This window comes from Salmo trutta, unplaced genomic scaffold (assembly GCF_901001165.1).
Source record: "Salmo trutta unplaced genomic scaffold, fSalTru1.1, whole genome shotgun sequence".
Classification (NCBI taxonomy): Eukaryota; Metazoa; Chordata; class Actinopteri; order Salmoniformes; family Salmonidae; genus Salmo; species Salmo trutta.
Window position 1 is genome coordinate 1,472,800 of NW_021823412.1, and position 26,608 is coordinate 1,499,407.

The window sequence follows — 26,608 nt, forward strand, 5'->3', positions numbered from 1 at the left end:
ACGGAGAATTAACATAGCAGGTTCGGAGAATTAACATGGCAGGTTAGGAGAATTAGGTTAAGGTTATGAAAAGGGTTGGGTTAGCTAAAATGCAACAAATTTCAAATTTTGACGTTAATTTGACAAAAGCTGTATCCCTTCTAGCCATGTCCTGTTTCCTCCGACACATTGGTACGGCTGACTTCCGGGTAAAGTGAGGAGTGTGTTAAAAAGTAGGCAGCTTGGCGGGTCATGTTTGGGAGGACACATGTCACCACCATCGCCTCTCCCGAGCCCAGCGCCGCCTGAAATTGATATATGGTGCACGTTTTTAAGGACACACCTCAGATATTGTCACCCCTCCTACCTCAGATATTGTCACCCCTCCCACCTCAGATATTGTCACCCCTCCTACCTCAGATATTGTCACCCCTCCTACCTCAGATATTGTCACCCCTCCCACCTCAGATATTGTCACCCCTCCTACCTCAGATATTGTCACCCCTCCCACCTCAGATATTGTCACCCCTCCCACCTCAGATATTGTCACCCCTCCTACCTCAGATATTGTCACCCCTCCTACCTCAGATATTGTCACCCCTCCTACCTCAGATATTGTCACCCCTCCCACCTCAGATATTGTCACCCCTCCCACCTCAGATATTGTCACCCCTCCTACCTCAGATATTGTCACCCCTCCCACCTCAGTGCAGGTGAGCTCATATAAAACGGGTAAATTACCAATCCTGGCGCACAGATTGGAAAATAACAGAGTGCCGGTCATAATTGCCAACAAGCATGCATTTGACAACTGTGCTGACTTAACGTCAGCCAACAATAGAGCCCTAATTAACAGCTTCACTGTGAACCCTTTCATTTTTATTTACTTCACCTTTATTTAACCAGGTAGGTCAGTTGAGAACAAGTTCACATTTACAACTGCGACCTGGCCAAGATAAAGCAAAGCAGTGCGACAAAAACAACAACACATATGGGATATACAAACGTACAGTCAATAACACAATGGAAAAATCTATATACAGTTTGTGAAAATGTAGTAAGATTAGGGAGGTTAAGGCAATTAATAGGCCATAGTGGCGAAATAATTACAATTTAGCATTAACACTGGAGTGATAGATGTGCAGATGATGATGTGCAAGTAGAGATACTGGGGTGCAAAAGAGCAGAAAATAAATAACAATATTGGGATGAGGTAGTTGGGTGGGCTATTTACAGATGGGCTGTGTACAGGTGCAATGATCGGTAAGCTGCTCTGACAGCTGATGCTTATAGTTAATGAGGGAGATATAAGTCTCCAGCTTCAGTGATTTTTGCAATTCGTTCCAGTCATTGGCAGCAGAGAACTGTAAGGAAAGGCGGACAAAGGAAGTGTTGATTTTGGGGATGACTAGTGAAATAAACCTGCTGGAGCGCGTGCTACGGGTGTTGCTATGGTGACCAGTGAGCTGAGATAAGGCGGAGCTTTACCTAGCAAAGACTTATAGATGACCTGGAGCCAGTGGGTTTGGCGACGGACATGTAGCGAGGGCCAGCCAACGAGAGCATACAGGTCACAGTGGTGGGTAGCATATGGGGCTTTAGTGACTAAACGGATGGCACTGTGATAGAACTCTAACAAGTCTTCTGATGGTTTAGTGTGTGGTATCTTCTGTCATTGTTGGTTCATAATGCCTGGTGAAACATTGTTAGGTATTTGAAATTGTCTAATTAAATTAAATACAATTATAGTGATCAGACTGCATAGTAACCATATATGTTATCACACACACACACGCACACACACACACACACACACACACACACACACCCTCAAAACAAAAAATCTATCAATAATGACTGCAAAAGGGAGAAGTGTCAGTCACATGCGTCATTGGGTGATATAAAGTAAACCAACTGGTTCCTACAGAGAGGTGGTGTTTCAGGGAAACACTTTGTACTGCGACGCTTCCTTCAGTATATGGAAATACTTTGTACCGCGACTCTTCCTTCAGTTCACCAGACAGCAGGATGGAGAGCAGAGCTCAACACAGAGGGGAGAAATAGATCACTACTGTAAGTTGCTGTTGTGTGTGTGTGGGTTTGTGTGTGTGTGTTGTAACAGAATTCTACATGTGACTAAGAGGAGCGCAGTAATGACAGATAATTGACAGGCTCACAACACAGTAACAGGTTTAAACCGGTGGGCTATTTACAGATGGGCTGTGTACAGGTGCAGTGATCGGTAAGCTTCTCTAAAAGCTGATACCTCTAGTTAGTGAGGGAGAGAGCCGGTCCTAATTGCCAACGAGCATGCATTTTACAATTGTGCTGACTTAATGTCAGTGTGACGCTTCTCGTTGGGAATAGAATGGGACCAAAGCGCAGCGTGGAAAGTGTTCATGATTTTATTCGATCAACAAAACACTCAAACAAAGTAACAAAACAAAAAGCGAACAGTTCTGTCAGGTGACAGAAACTAAACAGAAAATAACTAACCACAAACACAGGTGGGAAAAGGCTGCCTAAGTATGATTCCCAATCAGAGACAACGATAGACAGCTGCCTCTGATTGGGAACCATACTCGGCCAAAACAAAGAAATAGACAACATAGAATGCCCACCCCACATCACACCCTGACCTAACCAAAAGGAGAAATAAACGGCTCTCTCAGGTCAGGGCGTGACAGTCAGCCAACAATAGAGCCCTAGTTTTAACAGCTTCACTGTGAACCCTTTCATTTTTATTTACTTCACCTTTATTTAACCAGGTAGGTCAGTTGAGAACAAGTTCACATTTACAACTGCGACCTGGCCAAGATAAAGCAAAGCAGTGCGACAAAAACAACAACACATATGGGATATACAAACGTACAGTCAATAACACAATGGAAAAATCTATATACAGTTTGTGAAAATGTAGTAAGATTAGGGAGGTTAAGGCAATTAATAGGCCATAGTGGCGAAATAATTACAATTTAGCATTAACACTGGAGTGATAGATGTGCAGATGATGATGTGCAAGTAGAGATACTGGGGTGCAAAAGAGCAGAAAATAAATAACAATATTGGGATGAGGTAGTTGGGTGGGCTATTTACAGATGGGCTGTGTACAGGTGCAATGATCGGTAAGCTGCTCTGACAGCTGATGCTTATAGTTAATGAGGGAGATATAAGTCTCCAGCTTCAGTGATTTTTGCAATTCGTTCCAGTCATTGGCAGCAGAGAACTGTAAGGAAAGGCGGACAAAGGAAGTGTTGATTTTGGGGATGACTAGTGAAATAAACCTGCTGGAGCGCGTGCTACGGGTGTTGCTATGGTGACCAGTGAGCTGAGATAAGGCGGAGCTTTACCTAGCAAAGACTTATAGATGACCTGGAGCCAGTGGGTTTGGCGACGGACATGTAGCGAGGGCCAGCCAACGAGAGCATACAGGTCACAGTGGTGGGTAGCATATGGGGCTTTAGTGACTAAACGGATGGCACTGTGATAGAACTCTAACAAGTCTTCTGATGGTTTAGTGTGTGGTATCTTCTGTCATTGTTGGTTCATAATGCCTGGTGAAACATTGTTAGGTATTTGAAATTGTCTAATTAAATTAAATACAATTATAGTGATCAGACTGCATAGTAACCATATATGTTATCACACACACACACGCACACACACACACACACACACACACACACACACCCTCAAAACAAAAAATCTATCAATAATGACTGCAAAAGGGAGAAGTGTCAGTCACATGCGTCATTGGATTATATAAAGTAAACCAACTGGTTCCTACAGAGAGGTGGTGTTTCAGGGAAATACTTTGTACTGCGACGCTTCCTTCAGTATATGGAAATACTTTGTACTCTCCCTTCAGTTCACCAGACAGATAATCACCAGACAGCAGGATGGAGAGCAGAGATCAACACAGAGGGGAGAAATAGATTACTACTGTAAGTTGCTGTTGTGTGTGGGTGGGTGGGTGTGTGTGTGTTGTGTGTCTTAATATGTGTGTGTGTTGTAACAGAATTCTACATGTGACTAAGAGGAGCGCAGTAATGACAGATAATTGACAGGCTCACAACACAGTAACAGGTTTAAACCGGTGGGCTATTTACAGATGGGCTGTGTACAGGTGCAGTGATCGGTAAGCTTCTCTAAAAGCTGATACCTCTAGTTAGTGAGGGAGAGAGCCGGTCCTAATTGCCAACGAGCATGCATTTTACAATTGTGCTGACTTAATGTCAGTGTGACGCTTCTCGTTGGGAATAGAATGGGACCAAAGCGCAGCGTGGAAAGTGTTCATGATTTTATTCGATCAACAAAACACTCAAACAAAGTAACAAAACAAAAAGCGAACAGTTCTGTCAGGTGACAGAAACTAAACAGAAAATAACTAACCACAAACACAGGTGGGAAAAGGCTGCCTAAGTATGATTCCCAATCAGAGACAACGATAGACAGCTGCCTCTGATTGGGAACCATACTCGGCCAAAACAAAGAAATAGACAACATAGAATGCCCACCCCACATCACACCCTGACCTAACCAAAAGGAGAAATAAACGGCTCTCTCAGGTCAGGGCGTGACAGTCAGCCAATAATAGAGCCCTAGTTTTAACAGCTTCACTGTGAACCCTTTCATTTTTATTTACTTCACCTTTATTTAACCAGGTAGGTCAGTTGAGAACAAGTTCACATTTACAACTGCGACCTGGCCAAGATAAAGCAAAGCAGTGCGACAAAAACAACAACACATATGGGATATACAAACGTACAGTCAATAATACAATGGAAAAATCTATATACAGTTTGTGAAAATGTAGTAAGATTAGGGAGGTTAAGGCAATTAATAGGCCATAGTGGCGAAATAATTACAATTTAGCATTAACACTGGAGTGATAGATGTGCAGATGATGATGTGCAAGTAGAGATACTGGGGTGCAAAAGAGCAACAAAATAAATAACAATATGGGGATGAGGTAGTTGGGTGGGCTATTTACAGATGGGCTGTGTACAGGTGCAATGATCGGTAAGCTGCTCTGACAGCTGATGCTTATAGTTAATGAGGGAGATATAAGTCTCCAGCTTCAGTGATTTTTGCAATTCGTTCCAGTCATTGGCAGCAGAGAACTGTAAGGAAAGGCGGACAAAGGAAGTGTTGATTTTGGGGATGACTAGTGAAATAAACCTGCTGGAGCGCGTGCTACGGGTGTTGCTATGGTGACCAGTGAGCTGAGATAAGGCGGAGCTTTACCTAGCAAAGACTTATAGATGACCTGGAGCCAGTGGGTTTGGCGACGGACATGTAGCGAGGGCCAGCCAACGAGAGCATACAGGTCACAGTGGTGGGTAGCATATGGGGCTTTAGTGACTAAACGGATGGCACTGTGATAGAACTCTAACAAGTCTTCTGATGGTTTAGTGTGTGGTATCTTCTGTCATTGTTGGTTCATAATGCCTGGTGAAACATTGTTAGGTATTTGAAATTGTCTAATTAAATTAAATACAATTATAGTGATCAGACTGCATAGTAACCATATATGTTATCACACACACACACACACACACACACACACACACACACACACACACACACCCTCAAAACAAAAAATCTATCAATAATGACTGCAAAAGGGAGAAGTGTCAGTCACATGCGTCATTGGGTTATATAAAGTAAACCAACTGGTTCCTACAGAGAGGTGGTGTTTCAGGGAAATACTTTGTACTGCGACGCTTCCTTCAGTATATGGAAATACTTTGTACTCTCCCTTCAGTTCACCAGACAGATAATCACCAGACAGCAGGATGGAGAGCAGAGATCAACACAGAGGGGAGAAATAGATTACTACTGTAAGTTGCTGTTGTGTGTGGGTGGGTGGGTGTGTGTGTGTTGTGTGTCTTAATATGTGTGTGTGTTGTAACAGAATTCTACATGTGACTAAGAGGAGCGCAGTAATGACAGATAATTGACAGGCTCACAACACAGTAACAGGTTTAAACCGGTGGGCTATTTACAGATGGGCTGTGTACAGGTGCAGTGATCGGTAAGCTTCTCTAAAAGCTGATACCTCTAGTTAGTGAGGGAGAGAGCCGGTCCTAATTGCCAACGAGCATGCATTTTACAATTGTGCTGACTTAATGTCAGTGTGACGCTTCTCGTTGGGAATAGAATGGGACCAAAGCGCAGCGTGGAAAGTGTTCATGATTTTATTCGATCAACAAAACACTCAAACAAAGTAACAAAACAAAAAGCGAACAGTTCTGTCAGGTGACAGAAACTAAACAGAAAATAACTAACCACAAACACAGGTGGGAAAAGGCTGCCTAAGTATGATTCCCAATCAGAGACAACGATAGACAGCTGCCTCTGATTGGGAACCATACTCGGCCAAAACAAAGAAATAGACAACATAGAATGCCCACCCCACATCACACCCTGACCTAACCAAAAGGAGAAATAAACGGCTCTCTCAGGTCAGGGCGTGACAGTCAGCCAACAATAGAGCCCTAGTTTTAACAGCTTCACTGTGAACCCTTTCATTTTTATTTACTTCACCTTTATTTAACCAGGTAGGTCAGTTGAGAACAAGTTCACATTTACAACTGCGACCTGGCCAAGATAAAGCAAAGCAGTGCGACAAAAACAACAACACATATGGGATATACAAACGTACAGTCAATAACACAATGGAAAAATCTATATACAGTTTGTGAAAATGTAGTAAGATTAGGGAGGTTAAGGCAATTAATAGGCCATAGTGGCGAAATAATTACAATTTAGCATTAACACTGGAGTGATAGATGTGCAGATGATGATGTGCAAGTAGAGATACTGGGGTGCAAAAGAGCAGAAAATAAATAACAATATTGGGATGAGGTAGTTGGGTGGGCTATTTACAGATGGGCTGTGTACAGGTGCAATGATCGGTAAGCTGCTCTGACAGCTGATGCTTATAGTTAATGAGGGAGATATAAGTCTCCAGCTTCAGTGATTTTTGCAATTCGTTCCAGTCATTGGCAGCAGAGAACTGTAAGGAAAGGCGGACAAAGGAAGTGTTGATTTTGGGGATGACTAGTGAAATAAACCTGCTGGAGCGCGTGCTACGGGTGTTGCTATGGTGACCAGTGAGCTGAGATAAGGCGGAGCTTTACCTAGCAAAGACTTATAGATGACCTGGAGCCAGTGGGTTTGGCGACGGACATGTAGCGAGGGCCAGCCAACGAGAGCATACAGGTCACAGTGGTGGGTAGCATATGGGGCTTTAGTGACTAAACGGATGGCACTGTGATAGAACTCTAACAAGTCTTCTGATGGTTTAGTGTGTGGTATCTTCTGTCATTGTTGGTTCATAATGCCTGGTGAAACATTGTTAGGTATTTGAAATTGTCTAATTAAATTAAATACAATTATAGTGATCAGACTGCATAGTAACCATATATGTTATCACACACACACACGCACACACACACACACACACACACACACACACACCCTCAAAACAAAAAATCTATCAATAATGACTGCAAAAGGGAGAAGTGTCAGTCACATGCGTCATTGGGTTATATAAAGTAAACCAACTGGTTCCTACAGAGAGGTGGTGTTTCAGGGAAATACTTTGTACTGCGACGCTTCCTTCAGTATATGGAAATACTTTGTACTCTCCCTTCAGTTCACCAGACAGATAATCACCAGACAGCAGGATGGAGAGCAGAGATCAACACAGAGGGGAGAAATAGATTACTACTGTAAGTTGCTGTTGTGTGTGGGTGGGTGGGTGTGTGTGTGTTGTGTGTCTTAATATGTGTGTGTGTTGTAACAGAATTCTACATGTGACTAAGAGGAGCGCAGTAATGACAGATAATTGACAGGCTCACAACACAGTAACAGGTTTAAACCGGTGGGCTATTTACAGATGGGCTGTGTACAGGTGCAGTGATCGGTAAGCTTCTCTAAAAGCTGATACCTCTAGTTAGTGAGGGAGAGAGCCGGTCCTAATTGCCAACGAGCATGCATTTTACAATTGTGCTGACTTAATGTCAGTGTGACGCTTCTCGTTGGGAATAGAATGGGACCAAAGCGCAGCGTGGAAAGTGTTCATGATTTTATTCGATCAACAAAACACTCAAACAAAGTAACAAAACAAAAAGCGAACAGTTCTGTCAGGTGACAGAAACTAAACAGAAAATAACTAACCACAAACACAGGTGGGAAAAGGCTGCCTAAGTATGATTCCCAATCAGAGACAACGATAGACAGCTGCCTCTGATTGGGAACCATACTCGGCCAAAACAAAGAAATAGACAACATAGAATGCCCACCCCACATCACACCCTGACCTAACCAAAAGGAGAAATAAACGGCTCTCTCAGGTCAGGGCGTGACAGTCAGCCAATAATAGAGCCCTAGTTTTAACAGCTTCACTGTGAACCCTTTCATTTTTATTTACTTCACCTTTATTTAACCAGGTAGGTCAGTTGAGAACAAGTTCACATTTACAACTGCGACCTGGCCAAGATAAAGCAAAGCAGTGCGACAAAAACAACAACACATATGGGATAAACAAACGTACAGTCAATAACACAATGGAAAAATCTATATACAGTTTGTGAAAATGTAGTAAGATTAGGGAGGTTAAGGCAATTAATAGGCCATAGTGGCGAAATAATTACAATTTAGCATTAACACTGGAGTGATAGATGTGCAGATGATGATGTGCAAGTAGAGATACTGGGGTGCAAAAGAGCAGAAAATAAATAACAATATTGGGATGAGGTAGTTGGGTGGGCTATTTACAGATGGGCTGTGTACAGGTGCAATGATCGGTAAGCTGCTCTGACAGCTGATGCTTATAGTTAATGAGGGAGATATAAGTCTCCAGCTTCAGTGATTTTTGCAATTCGTTCCAGTCATTGGCAGCAGAGAACTGGAAGGAAAGGCGGACAAAGGAAGTGTTGATTTTGGGGATGACTAGTGAAATAAACCTGCTGGAGCGCGTGCTACGGGTGTTGCTATGGTGACCAGTGAGCTGAGATAAGGCGGAGCTTTACCTAGCAAAGACTTATAGATGACCTGGAGCCAGTGGGTTTGGCGACGGACATGTAGCGAGGGCCAGCCAACGAGAGCATACAGGTCACAGTGGTGGGTAGCATATGGGGCTTTAGTGACTAAACGGATGGCACTGTGATAGAACTCTAACAAGTCTTCTGATGGTTTAGTGTGTGGTATCTTCTGTCATTGTTGGTTCATAATGCCTGGTGAAACATTGTTAGGTATTTGAAATTGTCTAATTAAATTAAATACAATTATAGTGATCAGACTGCATAGTAACCATATATGTTATCACACACACACACGCACACACACACACACACACACACACACACACACACCCTCAAAACAAAAAATCTATCAATAATGACTGCAAAAGGGAGAAGTGTCAGTCACATGCGTCATTGGGTTATATAAAGTAAACCAACTGGTTCCTACAGAGAGGTGGTGTTTCAGGGAAATACTTTGTACTGCGACGCTTCCTTCAGTATATGGAAATACTTTGTACTCTCCCTTCAGTTCACCAGACAGATAATCACCAGACAGCAGGATGGAGAGCAGAGATCAACACAGAGGGGAGAAATAGATTACTACTGTAAGTTGCTGTTGTGTGTGGGTGGGTGGGTGTGTGTGTGTTGTGTGTCTTAATATGTGTGTGTGTTGTAACAGAATTCTACATGTGACTAAGAGGAGCGCAGTAATGACAGATAATTGACAGGCTCACAACACAGTAACAGGTTTAAACCGGTGGGCTATTTACAGATGGGCTGTGTACAGGTGCAGTGATCGGTAAGCTTCTCTAAAAGCTGATACCTCTAGTTAGTGAGGGAGAGAGCCGGTCCTAATTGCCAACGAGCATGCATTTTACAATTGTGCTGACTTAATGTCAGTGTGACGCTTCTCGTTGGGAATAGAATGGGACCAAAGCGCAGCGTGGAAAGTGTTCATGATTTTATTCGATCAACAAAACACTCAAACAAAGTAACAAAACAAAAAGCGAACAGTTCTGTCAGGTGACAGAAACTAAACAGAAAATAACTAACCACAAACACAGGTGGGAAAAGGCTGCCTAAGTATGATTCCCAATCAGAGACAACGATAGACAGCTGCCTCTGATTGGGAACCATACTCGGCCAAAACAAAGAAATAGACAACATAGAATGCCCACCCCACATCACACCCTGACCTAACCAAAAGGAGAAATAAACGGCTCTCTCAGGTCAGGGCGTGACAGTCAGCCAATAATAGAGCCCTAGTTTTAACAGCTTCACTGTGAACCCTTTCATTTTTATTTACTTCACCTTTATTTAACCAGGTAGGTCAGTTGAGAACAAGTTCACATTTACAACTGCGACCTGGCCAAGATAAAGCAAAGCAGTGCGACAAAAACAACAACACATATGGGATAAACAAACGTACAGTCAATAACACAATGGAAAAATCTATATACAGTTTGTGAAAATGTAGTAAGATTAGGGAGGTTAAGGCAATTAATAGGCCATAGTGGCGAAATAATTACAATTTAGCATTAACACTGGAGTGATAGATGTGCAGATGATGATGTGCAAGTAGAGATACTGGGGTGCAAAAGAGCAGAAAATAAATAACAATATTGGGATGAGGTAGTTGGGTGGGCTATTTACAGATGGGCTGTGTACAGGTGCAATGATCGGTAAGCTGCTCTGACAGCTGATGCTTATAGTTAATGAGGGAGATATAAGTCTCCAGCTTCAGTGATTTTTGCAATTCGTTCCAGTCATTGGCAGCAGAGAACTGGAAGGAAAGGCGGACAAAGGAAGTGTTGATTTTGGGGATGACTAGTGAAATAAACCTGCTGGAGCGCGTGCTACGGGTGTTGCTATGGTGACCAGTGAGCTGAGATAAGGCGGAGCTTTACCTAGCAAAGACTTATAGATGACCTGGAGCCAGTGGGTTTGGCGACGGACATGTAGCGAGGGCCAGCCAACGAGAGCATACAGGTCACAGTGGTGGGTAGCATATGGGGCTTTAGTGACTAAACGGATGGCACTGTGATAGAACTCTAACAAGTCTTCTGATGGTTTAGTGTGTGGTATCTTCTGTCATTGTTGGTTCATAATGCCTGGTGAAACATTGTTAGGTATTTGAAATTGTCTAATTAAATTAAATACAATTATAGTGATCAGACTGCATAGTAACCATATATGTTATCACACACACACGCACACACACACACACACACACACACACACACACACACCCTCAAAACAAAAAATCTATCAATAATGACTGCAAAAGGGAGAAGTGTCAGTCACATGCGTCATTGGGTTATATGAAGTAAACCAACTGGTTCCTACAGAGAGGTGGTGTTTCAGGGAAACACTTTGTACTGCGACGCTTCCTTCAGTATATGGAAATACTTTGTACTCTCCCTTCAGTTCACCAGACAGATAATCACCAGACAGCAGGATGGAGAGCAGAGATCAACACAGAGGGGAGAAATAGATTACTACTGTAAGTTGCTGTTGTGTGTGTGTGTGTGTGTGTGTGTGTGTGTGTAGTGTGTCTTATTTCTTTTTTATGTAACCTTTATTTAACCTTTTTTTATCTAGGCAAGTCAGTTAAGAACAAATTGTTATTTACAATGACGGCTTAAAGGGGAACAGTGGGTTAACTACCTTGTTCAGGGGCAGAACGACAGATTTTTACCTTGTCAGCTCAGGGATTCAAGCCAGCAATCTTTCGGTTACTGGCCCAACGCTCTAACCACTAAGCTAGCTACCTGCCACCCCAGTCTCAGTGTGTGTGTGTGTGTGTGTGTGTGTGTTGTAACAGAATGCTACATGTGACTAAGAGGAGGTCAGTAACAGCAGATAATTGACAGGCTCATCACACAGTAACAGGTTTATACCGGTGTGAACTGGAAGTAGCCTAAACCTATGGATGTTACATTGAACTGGGTGAATGGAATATGAATGACAGTAACCTAAACCTATGGATGTTATATTGAACTGGCTGAATGGAATATAAATGACAGTCATCCAACATGCTGTAATAGAAATAAGGCCATGCTCATGAAAAAAGGAATTGTCCTCCCTCATCTTAAACGGCACTGTCCGCCACTGGGCAGGACCTTTTTCTATGGAAGAAGCCCTTTGTTATTCTAAGCTTTTTAACTAACTCATCAATATGCTTTTTAACCTTGTACTGCAGTGGGCTGAATCAGGCTCACACAGAGTGATTCTGGGTAGTCTTAACACATCTACTTTGAATGAAAAGTATACACCTTACACACATGGTTATGGGCTTAGATAAAAGAATACACCTGTATCATGTCAGATACAGAGATGAAATGTATTACATTTAGAGTTTTTATCCCAATATTACCAGTGGTGGAAAAAGTACTCAATTGTCATACTTGAGTAAAAGTAAAGATACCTTAACAGAAAATGTCTCAAGTAAAAGTGTAAGTTACCCAGTAAAACACTACTTGATTAAAAGTCTAAAAGTATCTGGTTTTACATGTACTTAAGTACAGTGGTAGAAAAAGTACTCATGTTTCATACTTGAGTAAAAGTACAAAGTAAAAGTAAATGCTATACATCAGATCAGAGGCAGTAGGGATGACAAAGCGTTATATTGATAGGTGCCATAATTCTGTCCTGCCTGAGCCTTTTTGATGCTCCCAAACTTGATGTTTTAATACAGCTTTGGTGATTAAGATTTATTTTTAAAAGTGGTCTCACGAGCAAAACCCTTTATCGATAGTCTTGAGTAAATTGGCAATTGCATTGGGCAAGACAAAGAAGGGGAATCTGTGCTTGGTTTGTAATTAAATGAAACAAAATGGTAAAAAAACATTTGTTTTTATGTTTCTAAATACCAGGTTTACTGGCACGAAAAACACATCTCTCTTGTTCCATGAGCATATGGGTACTGTGTGTCACGGCTGGAAAGGCTGCCATTCCTCTGTCAAAATCCATGCCACAACAGAGGCCTCCTGAGTGGCCCAGCGGTCTAAGGCACTGCATGCAGTGCTGAGGTGTCACTACAGCTTGGTGTATGATCCAAGGCTGTTGTAGCTGGGAGCTCCAAAGGGCGGTGCACAATTGGCCCAGCGCTGTCAGGGTTAGGTGCTGGTGGGTTTTTTTTTTGGCTCAAATGAATGTCACATTTTACTTTTCATAGCAGGTTAGGAGAATTAACATATTAGGAGAATTAACATGGCAGGTACGGAGAATTAACATGGCAGGTTAGGAGAATTAACATAGTAGCTTAGGAGAATTAACATAGTAGGTTAGGAGAATTAACATGGCAGGTACGGAGAATTAACATAGTAGGTTAGGAGAACTAACATGGCAGGTTAGGAGAATTAACATGGCAGGTTATGAGAATTAACATAGTAGGTTAGGAGAATTAACATGGCAGGTACGGAGAATTAACATGGCAGGTTAGGAGAATTAACATGGCAGGTACGGAGAATTAACATGGCAGGTACGGAGAATTAACATAGCAGGTTCGGAGAATTAACATGGCAGGTTAGGAGAATTAGGTTAAGGTTATGAAAAGGGTTGGGTTAGCTAAAATGCAACAAATTTCAAATTTTGACGTTAATTTGACAAAAGCTGTATCCCTTCTAGCCATGTCCTGTTTCCTCCGACACATTGGTACGGCTGACTTCCGGGTAAAGTGAGGAGTGTGTTAAAAAGTAGGCAGCTTGGCGGGTCATGTTTCGGAGGACACATGTCACCACCATCGCCTCTCCCGAGCCCAGCGCCGCCTGAAATTGATATATGGTGCACGTTTTTAAGGACACACCTCAGATATTGTCACCCCTCCTACCTCAGATATTGTCACCCCTCCTACCTCAGATATTGTCACCCCTCCCACCTCAGATATTGTCACCCCTCCCACCTCAGATATTGTCACCCCTCCCACCTCAGATATTGTCACCCCTCCTACCTCAGATATTGTCACCCCTCCTACCTCAGATATTGTCACCCCTCCCACCTCAGTGCAGGTGAGCTCATATAAAACGGGTAAATTACCAATCCTGGCGCACAGATTGGAAAATAACAGAGTGCCGGTCATAATTGCCAACGAGCACGCATTTGACAATTGTGCTGACTTAACGTCAGCCAACAATAGAGCCCTAATTAACAGCTTCACTGTGAACCCTTTCATTTTTATTTACTTCACCTTTATTTAACCAGGTAGGCCAGTTGAGAACAAGTTCACATTTACAACTGCGACCTGGCCAAGATAAAACATAGCAACATGCGTCATTGGGTTATATAAAGTAAACCAACTGGTTCCTACAGAGAGGTGGTGTTTCAGGGAAATACTTTGTACTGCGACGCTTCCTTCAGTATATGGAAATACTTTGTACCGCGACGCTTCCTTCAGTATATGGAAATACTTTGTACCGCGACGCTTCCTTCAGTATATGGAAATACTTTGTACCGCGACGCTTCCTTCAGTATATGGAAATACTTTGTACCGCGACTCTTCCTTCAGTTCACCAGACAGCAGGATGGAGAGCAGAGCTCAACACAGAGGGGAGAAATAGATCACTACTGTAAGTTGCTGTTGTGTGTGTGTGGGTTTGTGTGTGTGTGTTGTAACAGAATTCTACATGTGACTAAGAGGAGCGCAGTAATGACAGATAATTGACAGGCTCACAACACAGTAACAGGTTTAAACCGGTGGGCTATTTACAGATGGGCTGTGTACAGGTGCAATGATCGGTAAGCTGCTCTGACAGCTGATGCTTATAGTTAATGAGGGAGATATAAGTCTCCAGCTTCAGTGATTTTTGCAATTCGTTCCAGTCATTGGCAGCAGAGAACTGTAAGGAAAGGCGGACAAAGGAAGTGTTGATTTTGGGGATGACTAGTGAAATAAACCTGCTGGAGCGCGTGCTACGGGTGTTGCTATGGTGACCAGTGAGCTGAGATAAGGCGGAGCTTTACCTAGCAAAGACTTATAGATGACCTGGAGCCAGTGGGTTTGGCGACGGACATGTAGCGAGGGCCAGCCAACGAGAGCATACAGGTCACAGTGGTGGGTAGCATATGGGGCTTTAGTGACTAAACGGATGGCACTGTGATAGAACTCTAACAAGTCTTCTGATGGTTTAGTGTGTGGTATCTTCTGTCATTGTTGGTTCATAATGCCTGGTGAAACATTGTTAGGTATTTGAAATTGTCTAATTAAATTAAATACAATTATAGGGATCAGACTGCATAGTAACCATATATGTTATCACACACACACACGCACACACACACGCACACACACACACACACACACACACACACACACACCCTCAAAACAAAAAATCTATCAATAATGACTGCAAAAGGGAGAAGTGTCAGTCACATGCGTCATTGGGTTATATGAAGTAAACCAACTGGTTCCTACAGAGAGGTGGTGTTTCAGGGAAACACTTTGTACTGCGACGCTTCCTTCAGTATATGGAAATACTTTGTACTCTCCCTTCAGTTCACCAGACAGATAATCACCAGACAGCAGGATGGAGAGCAGAGATCAACACAGAGGGGAGAAATAGATTACTACTGTAAGTTGCTGTTGTGTGTGTGTGTGTGTGTGTGTAGTGTGTCTTATTTCATTTTTGTGTAACCTTTATTTAACCTTTTTTTATCTAGGCAAGTCAGTTAAGAACAAATTGTTATTTACAATGACGGCTTAAAGGGGAACAGTGGGTTAACTACCTTGTTCAGGGGCAGAACGACAGATTTTTACCTTGTCAGCTCAGGGATTCAAGCCAGCAATCTTTCGGTTACTGGCCCAACGCTCTAACCACTAAGCTAGCTACCTGCCACCCCAGTCTCAGTGTGTGTGTGTGTGTGTGTGTGTGTGTGTGTGTGTGTTGTAACAGAATGCTACATGTGACTAAGAGGAGGTCAGTAACAGCAGATAATTGACAGGCTCATCACACAGTAACAGGTTTATACCGGTGTGAACTGGAAGTAGCCTAAACCTATGGATGTTACATTGAACTGGGTGAATGGAATATGAATGACAGTAACCTAAACCTATGGATGTTACATTGAACTGGGTGAATGGAATATGAATGACAGTAACCTAAACCTATGGATGTTATATTGAACTGGCTGAATGGAATATGAATGACAGTCATCCAACATGCTGTAATAGAAATAAGGCCATGCTCATGAAAAAAGGAATTGTCCTCCCTCATCTTAAACGGCACTGTCCGCCACTGGGCAGGACCTTTTTCTATGGAAGAAGCCCTTTGTTATTCTAAGCTTTTTAACTAACTCATCAATATGCTTTTTAACCTTGTACTGCAGTGGGCTGAATCAGGCTCACACAGAGTGATTCTGGGTAGTCTTAACACATCTACTTTGAATGAAAAGTATACACCTTACACACATGGTTATGGGCTTAGATAAAAGAATACACCTGTATCATGTCAGATACAGAGATGAAATGTATTACATTTAGAGTTTTTATCCCAATATTACCAGTGGTGGAAAAAGTACTCAATTGTCATACTTGAGTAAAAGTAAAGATACCTTAACAGAAAATGTCTCAAGTAAAAGTGTAAGTTACCCAGTAAAACACTACTTGATTAAAAGTCTAAAAGTATCTGGTTTTACATGTACTTAAGTACAGTGGTAGAAAAAGTACTCATGTTTCATACTTGAGTAAAAGTACAAAGTAAAAGTAAATGCTATACATCAGATCAGAGGCAGTAGGGATGACAAAGCGTTATATTGATAGGTGCCATAATTCTGTCCTGCCTGAGCCTTTTTGATGCTCCCAAACTTGATGTTTTAATACAGCTTTGGTGATTAAGATTTATTTTTAAAAGTGGTCTCACGAGCAAAACCCTTTATCGATAGTCTTGAGTAAATTGGCAATTGCATTGGGCAAGACAAAGAAGGGGAATCTGTGCTTGGTTTGTAATCAAATGAAACAAAATGGTAAAAAAACATTTGTTTTTATGTTTCTAAATACCAGGTTTACTGGCACGAAAAACACATCTCTCTTGTTCCATGAGCATATGGGTACTGTGTGTCACGGCTGGAAAGGCTGCCATTCCTCTGTCAAAATCCATGCCACAACAGAGGCCTCCTGAGTGGCCCAGCGGTCTAAGGCACTGCATGCAGTGCTGAGGTGTCACTACAGCTTGGTGTATGATCCAAGGCTGTTGTAGCTGGGAGCTCCAAAGGGCGGTGCACAATTGGCCCAGCGCTGTCTGGGTTAGGTGCTGGTGGGTTTTTTTTTTGGCTCAAATGAATGTCACATTTTACTTTTCATAGCAGGTTAGGAGAATTAACATATTAGGAGAATTAACATGGCAGGTACGGAGAATTAACATGGCAGGTTAGGAGAATTAACATAGTAGCTTAGGAGAATTAACATAGTAGGTTAGGAGAATTAACATGGCAGGTACGGAGAATTAACATAGTAGGTTAGGAGAACTAACATGGCAGGTTAGGAGAATTAACATGGCAGGTTATGAGAATTAACATAGTAGGTTAGGAGAATTAACATGGCAGGTACGGAGAATTAACATGGCAGGTTAGGAGAATTAACATGGCAGGTACGGAGAATTAACATGGCAGGTACGGAGAATTAACATAGCAGGTTCGGAGAATTAACATGGCAGGTTAGGAGAATTAACATAGTAGGTTAGGAGAATTAACATGGCAGGTACGGAGAATTAACATGGCAGGTTAGGAGAATTAACATGGCAGGTTAGGAGAATTAGGTTAAGGTTATGAAAAGGGTTGGGTTAGCTAAAATGCAACAAATTTCAAATTTTGACGTTAATTTGACAAAAGCTGTATCCCTTCTAGCCATGTCCTGTTTCCTCCGACACATTGGTACGGCTGACTTCCGGGTAAAGTGAGGAGTGTGTTAAAAAGTAGGCAGCTTGGCGGGTCATGTTTCGGAGGACACATGTCACCACCATCGCCTCTCCCGAGCCCAGCGCCGCCTGAAATTGATATATGGTGCACGTTTTTAAGGACACACCTCAGATATTGTCACCCCTCCTACCTCAGATATTGTCACCCCTCCTACCTCAGATATTGTCACCCCTCCCACCTCAGATATTGTCACCCCTCCCACCTCAGATATTGTCACCCCTCCTACCTCAGATATTGTCACCCCTCCCACCTCAGATATTGTCACCCCTCCCACCTCAGATATTGTCACCCCTCCCACCTCAGATATTGTCACCCCTCCTACCTCAGATATTGTCACCCCTCCCACCTCAGTGCAGGTGAGCTCATATAAAACGGGTAAATTACCAATCCTGGCGCACAGATTGGAAAATAACAGAGTGCCGGTCATAATTGCCAACAAGCATGCATTTGACAATTGTGCTGACTTAACGTCAGCCAACAATAGAGCCCTAATTAACAGCTTCACTGTGAACCCTTTCATTTTTATTTACTTCACCTTTATTTAACCAGGTAGGTCAGTTGAGAACAAGTTCACATTTACAACTGCGACCTGGCCAAGATAAAGCAAAGCAGTGCGACAAAAACAACAACACATATGGGATATACAAACGTACAGTCAATAACACAATGGAACGAGAGGGCGGGGTCAGAGCTCCAATCTCCAATGGGGCCGACCAATCAGCTGCTTGGAATCCAGGAAGCCATCCTGAAACACACACATACAAACACACAACAACACAGAAACTGGGGAACGTAATACTGTTTCGCTGCCAGACAAGGCTCCGCTGATAGCCAGGTGTAGCAGTGGTAAGATGTTGGGACTGCTGTTGGGACAGCTTTATGTAGGCCCTAACAGCTTGTGGGTACCGTTTGTTACCATTATAATGCAATTAATGTATTGTGGCTTTGCTGGCATGCATCCCACTTTTTATATTTTTTTGCCCCACCAAGATTTACATGCTAAAATTGCCACTGCACCAGGGGAAAGAGAAGAAGCAAGTAAGTACGTTTTTCCCAAGGAAGAGGAATTGAGAAGGCCATGGACACCCCCTACCAAAAGATCATCACACTCTTTCACAGGCAGGGATGGACCACATGCAGAGGACATGTGAAATGCTATGTGTCAAACACAGTGTGGCGTGAGATACACTACATGACCATACACTACTGCTCGTTGAACATCTCATTCCAAAATCATGGGCATTAATATGGAGTTGGTCCCCCCTTTGCTGCTGTAACAGCCTCCACTCTTCTGGGGCTTTCCACTAGATGTTGGAACATTGCTGTGGGGACTTGCTTCCATTCAGCCACGAGCATTAGTGAGGTCGGGCACTGATGTTAGGCAATCAGGCCTGACTCACAGTCGCCATTTAAATTCATCCCAAAGGTGTTTGATGGGGTTGAGGTCAGGGCTCTGTGCAGGCCATTCAAGTTCTTCCACACCGATCTCGACGGAACTGGGGCACTGTCATGCTGAGACAGGAAAGGGAACGCGTTTTTAGTGCTCCAGAGTCCAATGGCGGCAAGCTTTACACCACTCCAGCCGATGATTGGTATTGCGCATGGTGATCTTAGGCTTGTGTGCAGCTGCTCGGCCATTGAAACTCATTTCATGAAGCTCCCCACAAACAGTTATTGTGCTGATGTTGTTTCCAGAGGAAGTTTGGAACTTGGTAGTGAGTGTTGCAACCGAGGACAGATGATTTTTACGTGCTTCAGCACGTAGGCAGTCCTGTTCTGTGAGCTTGTGTGGCCTACCACTTTGCGGCTGAGCCATTGTTGCTCCTAGACGTTTCCACTTCACAATAGAAGCACTTACAGTTGACTGGAGCAGCTCTAGCAGGGCAGGAATTTGATGAACTGACTTGTTGGAAAGGTGGCATCCTATGATGGTGCCATGTTGAAGGTCGCTGAGCTCTTCAGTAAGGCGTTTCTACTGCTAATGTTTGTCTATGGAGATTGCATCAATGTGTGCTTGATTTTATACACCTGTCAGCAACAGGTGTGGCTGAAATAGCCGAATCGACTAATTTGAAGGGGTGTCCACATATTTTTGTGTGTATATAGATATTTGTGTACCTTGTTGTCAGGGACCCTAGGGCAGAATGGAGGAGGATAGCGTGTGCGGGTCGTTCCACCTATTGAGTACCTTTTGAGTAGTGTAACTTTTACTTCACCTAAATTTAACATTCTGTCAAAGAGTTCAACTTAATAAAAACATGTTTTCTCAACTCAAGATCTTTAAATATGTAAAATGAATAAATTACCATAGTTAGTGCCAAATAAAGTGTTGAAGTTTTAATCTTCAGTAAGCCTATTTCAAAACTTAAAATTTCGGGTGAAACTGTGTACATTTACTTGTGAATAAAAAAATTAAAAAAATGAAATCAAGGTGTGTCAATTTGTTTGTCAACGTGCCGTTTTAAAAACAATGCCGCTATTGTGGAGTAAACCTATTTTGGGTGAAGACGAGTAACTATGAGTAAGGGCAAACATCATGATATGCTTGATAGATGATTTTAACAAGACATCCGATTACCATTTAGAACGGTTGGTTCTTTTATAGTTAATCAGATCAATGATGGATCACTGGATACAAGAAATGTACGTCTCTCGTCTGCCCCTGCAAATCGGTCGGCATATGCGTCATCACACTCATCTGATTGGAGGTTTCCTGCAATCCGGCATATGCATCATCACACTCCCTCATTGACTTCGTGGCTGCGGTAACTAGTGACGACGCTGCACTTGATTTAACTTAGCCGGGTTCAATGATTGTCAGAACACATTTCCTCTTAATTCAAACCCCGGTGCGCCGGGCAACATAAACTGATTCCACCTCAAGTGAACTCAAGCACATTCAGCAATAGCGCTGCATGGGTCTATTGACTAAATGGAACAAAACGGGGAGGGACCTACCTGAATTTGTCAAATAGAAATGTATTTGCTAAGTTTTGCTATGGTTGGCTACAGTGTGTACTAATGAATACACCCAAGCTCAGGTTCAATATTGTAACCAATTAAACGTACTTGCTTTAAACCAAACACACCAAATGTTCTTATCATCATTGGACATTTTCCTGCATAACAAATACATTCGTTTCACCTTGGCTGCATTTACACAGGCAGCCCAATTCTGATATTGTTTTCCACTAATTGGTCTTTTGACCAATCACATCAGATCTTTTTAACATCCAATCTTTTTCAGAGTCAATCTGATTGGTCTGTCTAAACGCAGTCCTTGTAGGCTATTTCTAAACCAGAATAAGAAAAATGGTGTGTATGCTGCAGTCTCTTAAAGGGTTGGATTATTTAGGAATAAATACCTGTCAGCTATTTTAACTGTCTGTAATGTCTAATTGTTACATTTTTACATGCCTACTATTGCCTTTTAATTTAAACTGGAAAGCTGTTTGTCTGAAATGTCTTTTTAGTTTGTGTGTGTAAACCCCAGGTAGACTAGCTGTTGTTATGGAGACAGATGATCCAACCAGGTAGACTAGCTGTTGTTATGGAGACAGATGATCCAACCAGGTAGACTAGCTGTTGTTATGGAGTCAGAGGATCCAACCAGGTAGACTAGCTGTTGTTATGGAGTCAGTGGATCCAACCAGGTAGACTAGCTGTTGTTATGGAGTCAGGGGATCCAACCAGGTAGACTAGCTGTTGTTATGGAGTCAGAGGATCCAACCAGGTAGACTAGCTGTTGTTATGGAGTCAGGGGATCCAACCTGGTAGACTAGCTGTTGTTATGGAGTCAGGGGATCCAATCAGGTAGACTAGCTGTTGTTATGGAGTCAGGGGATCCAACCAGGTAGACTAGCTGTTGTTATGGAGTCAGGGGATCCAACCAGGTAGACTAGCTGTTGTTATGGAGTCAGGGGATCCAACCAGGTAGACTAGCTGTTGTTATGGAGTCAGGGGATCCAACCAGGTAGACTAGCTGTTGTTATGGAGTCAGAGGATCCAACCAGGTAGACTAGCTGTTGTTATGGAGTCAGGGGATCCAACCAGGTAGACTAGCTGTTGTTATGGAGTCAGTGGATCCAACCAGGTAGACTAGCTGTTGTTATGGAGTCAGGGGATCCAACCAGGTAGACTAGCTGTTGTTATGGAGTCAGGGGATCCAATCAGGTAGACTAGCTGTTGTTATGGAGTCAGGGGATCCAATCAGGTAGACTAGCTGTTGTTATGGAGTCAGGGGATCCAACCAGGTAGACTAGCTGTTGTTATGGAGTCAGGGGATCCAACCAGGTAGACTAGCTGTTGTTATGGAGTCAGTGGATCCAACCAGGTAGACTAGCTGTTGTTATGGAGTCAGGGGATCCAACCAGGTAGACTAGCTGTTGTTATGGAGTCAGGGGATCCAACCAGGTAGACTAGCTGTTGTTATGGAGTCAGGGGATCCAACCAGGTAGACTAGCTGTTGTTATGGAGTCAGGGGATCCAACCAGGTAGACTAGCTGTTGTTATGGAGTCAGGGGATCCAACCAGGTAGACTAGCTGTTGTTATGGAGTCAGGGGATCCAACCAGGTAGACTAGCTGTTGTTATGGAGTCAGTGGATCCAACCAGGTAGACTAGCTGTTGTTATGGAGTCAGTGGATCCAACCAGGTAGACTAGCTGTTGTTATGGAGTCAGTGGATCCAACCAGGTAGACTAGCTGTTGTTATGGAGACAGATGATCCAACCAGGTAGACTAGCTGTTGTTATGGAGTCAGGGGATCCAACCAGGTAGACTAGCTGTTGTTATGGAGTCAGGGGATCCAACCAGGTAGACTAGCTGTTGTTATGGAGTCAGTGGATCCAACCAGGTAGACTAGCTGTTGTTATGGAGTCAGGGGATCCAACCAGGTAGACTAGCTGTTGTTATGGAGTCAGGGGATCCAACCAGGTAGACTAGCTGTTGTTATGGAGTCAGTGGATCCAACCAGGTAGACTAGCTGTTGTTATGGAGTCAGGGGATCCAACCAGGTAGACTAGCTGTTGTTATGGAGTCAGGGGATCCAACCAGGTAGACTAGCTGTTGTTATGGAGTCAGGGGATCCAACCAGGTAGACTAGCTGTTGTTATGGAGTCAGCTGACATATTGGGCTGTCTTAATTGTTTGTGACCATGGACAGTAAATTAAGAAAAGTATCTCTCGTCACGTCGACCAAGTAAAAGTGACATGCAACAAAAGGAAAATGATCTACTGGTAGTTAAATATAGGGCTAAATAAAATGTCAAAAGATTGAGAATGCTTTCTGGTTACACAGATCGGAAAGGCGGTGGTCCGTTTTGCTCACTTCAGGTGCACTTGATTTAACGTGAGCCAATGAGTTCAATGATTGTCAGCACACACCATTGTCTTAATGCAAACCCCACCAGCCAGTGTGCAGGAGTAGATAATCTGATCGCACCTCAAGTGAACTCAAGCAGTGGGTGTAGGCCTTTTCAGTAAACGGAACAAAACGGAGAGCGACCTACCTGAATATGTCTAATAGAAACGCTTGTTTCTGTTGCTAAACATTTTGCTACGGTTTTCTACAGTGTGCACTGTGAACTAATGAAAACACCCCAGCTCTAACTCAATCGAACGTACTTGCCTTTCGCCTCACGTCCACCAGATGCTTCAAACTCTTTGTGTTCCACAACGCTACGTTAGGGATGCCGCACTAAACTGTGGTGTGTTCTGTGTACTGCATGCATTCAATATTTTCAATTTGTGCGTTGCTTTACCATGCGATGGTACAAATGGAAGTACACGCAGACTCCAACTAGCTAGCTTTTAGCGAGTTGAAAAGCAAACCACACGTGTGTCAAGTATGGAAAATGCTGGCTAGACATCCGGCAAAACAAAACCTCATATGCATCTGGTGGACGTCGGGCATTATGTTGTGTTCATAACCAAGCGGGAAGGTAGTTGTGCTTGTAAACAAATTATAGTGTTCAAAAACCATATGAATCAGTGGAGGCTGCTGAGGGGAGGACAGCTCATAATAAATGGAATGAAGTGCAATGGATGGAATAGAGTGAATGGTATCAAACACATGAAAACCCCTGTTTTTGATACCATTCAATTTACTCCATTCCAGACATTATTATGAGCCGTTCTCCCCTCAGAAGCCGCCACTGATATTCATATATTGCTTTTTTATAAATAGTGTTTTGTTGTTACCAACAACGGTTGGAACCGGTTCAGGGAATAATAATTAACATTTTTCGAGGAACAGAATCAGAACTAAATCTATACTGCTCCAGAACAGAACCGTTATTTTAAAAGCGTGGAAACCAGTTAATAACATTATTTTGCGTTCCGGGCATCTTTTTTTCCAGTCACACAAAAACCCTCACTCTGTCACTCAGAAATGTATTCCAGTGTCTGCCTGCCAGCTGAACATCTTTGCCAGTGTGCAAAGTCTACTGTAGCGTGATTCAGAAATTAGGGAGAGATAATTCATTACAGGAGAATGTATTAACTTTTCCAATGCTAGTTAAGGATACTATGGTTATTAAGTTTCACAGTGGATTTATTAACTCCAAAAAGGTAAGACGTGTTTTTATTTTAATTTTGGTGGGTCTCTGCACACACAAGCTAACTAACTAACTAGCGTTGGCCGAACATTAGTTAAGCCAACTCTGAAGTTAAAAAACATTCAAAGTTCCTTCATAGACGCCGGTCCAAAGTAGGTATAATTCTGTAGACGCAATTCAGATAATTCATGTCGTAACAACAAGATGCCAAGCCTCCTCCTCCAAGCCTCCTCCTCCAAGCCTCCTCCTCCAACCTCTCACTCTTTCTACACGCTCAAAATGTCAGTCGCATCTTGCGACATACACTGTCCAATGCATTTTATTAGCTTGCCCGCTCCATAGCAAGCTGCTCTATCAGCACTGATTGGTGAAGTAATTTAATGTCGAGCTAAATAAATGTTGATTTCAGAGGTTTTAAAAAAGGAACGATATAAACTGTTACTTTTGTTTTGTTTTAAACCGGTTCATAACTTAATTTTGCTGGTCTGAACAGTGGAACGGAACGGAAAAAAATAATGGTTCTGTTCAGAACGAAACAATTGGAAAAGAATTTCAGTTCCAACTCCTGGTTGTTACATTTAACTGACAAATGCTGTTATCGAGGTAATTTCCTTTTAGTAGGTGACGTCGTTGTGGGAACTCTGTGACCATGGACACTAAAAGTCTTGTCATTGTTAATGGTACTTCAACAATGTTCAGAAATATTGACTGTTCAGTTATTTCTTATTGTAGCTGAGTGAGCTGTGACTGACATCTAAAATGAGTCTCTCTGGGGAGAGAGAGGAGGAGACCACTGCCTCCAAAATGAGTCTCTCTGGGGAGAGAGAGGAGGAGACCACTGCATCTAAAATGAGTCTCTCTGGGGAGAGAGAGGAGAGGACCACTGTCTCTGAAATGAGTCTCTCTGGGGAGAGAGAGGAGGAGACACCTGCCTCTAAAATGAGCCTCTCTGGGGAGAGAGAGGAGGAGACCACTGCCCCTAAAATGAGTCTCTCTGGGGAGAGAGAGGAGGGGGCCACTGCCTCTAAAAAGAGTCTGCCTCAAGACACCAGTTCTAAGAGGTAAGAGATCAATTGTAAATATAGTTATTTTAAAGATATACAACACATTTTAAGAGAAGTGTTTCCAAATTACATAACATGTAGGCCTATATCATTAAGTTAAAAAATCCTAGGACCAACTGCAAACACAAGCTAGGTTTCTTTCCAGCTGGTGAAACATATTTTAATGTCAATATTCTAAAATCAGCAGAAAAATTACATTAATATTTTCCCACCAGGGATGTAGACTCCCTACGTGATGACATTCCTGTTATGGTGCAGGTAGACTACCTACATTAATAGATTCCTGTTATGGTGCAGGTAGACTACCTACATGATGACATTCCTATTATGGTGCAGGTAGACTACCTACATTAATAGATTCCTGTTATGGTGCAGGTAGACTACCTACATGATTACATTCCTGTTATGGTGCAGGTAGACTACCTACATTAATAGATTCCTGTTATGGTGCAGGTAGACTACCTACATTAATATATTCCTGTTATGGTGCAGGTAGACTACCTACATTAATAGATTCCTGTTATGGTGCAGGTAGACTACCTACATTAATAGATTCCTGTTATGGTGCAGGTAGACTACCTACATTAATAGATTCCTCTTATGGTGCAGGTAGACTACCTACATTAATATATTCCTGTTATGGTGCAAGTAGACTACCTACATTAATAGATTCCTGTTATGGTGCAGGTAGACTACCTACATTAATAGATTCCTGTTATGGTGCAGGTAGACTACCTACATTAATAGATTCCTGTTATGGTGCAGGTAGACTACCTACATTAATAGATTCCTGTAATGGTGCAGGTAGACTACCTACATTAATAGATTCCTGTTATGGTGCAGGTAGACTACCTACATTAATAGATTCCTGTTATGGTGCAGGTAGACTACCTACATTAATAGATTCCTGTTATGGTGCAGGTAGACTACCTACATTAATAGATTCCTGTTATGGTGCAGGTAGACTAGCTACATTAATAGATTCCTGTTATGGTGCAGGTAGACTACCTACATTAATAGATTCCTGTTATGGTGCAGGTAGACTACCTACATGATGACATTCCTGTT

At 42.6% G+C, this 26,608-nt stretch overlaps 1 protein-coding gene and 2 long non-coding RNA genes across 3 annotated transcripts in view; all 3 read left to right on the top strand.

The window, feature by feature from the left end:
- Nucleotides 1–26,608, top strand: part of LOC115190782 (protein NLRC3) — a 172,017-nt gene that overhangs the window by 120,866 nt on the left and 24,543 nt on the right. The gene's annotated exons all lie outside the window — the stretch shown is intronic.
- On the top strand, nucleotides 1,507–4,324 carry LOC115190813 (uncharacterized). Its single transcript, XR_003877411.1, has 2 exons — nucleotides 1,507–2,052; nucleotides 3,848–4,324. It is a non-coding gene; the product is annotated as an uncharacterized LOC115190813 (long non-coding RNA).
- On the top strand, nucleotides 5,266–25,326 carry LOC115190820 (uncharacterized). The gene is made up of 6 exons (XR_003877420.1): nucleotides 5,266–5,822; nucleotides 7,643–7,718; nucleotides 9,541–9,616; nucleotides 11,439–11,514; nucleotides 15,505–15,580; nucleotides 25,209–25,326. It is a non-coding gene; the product is annotated as an uncharacterized LOC115190820 (long non-coding RNA).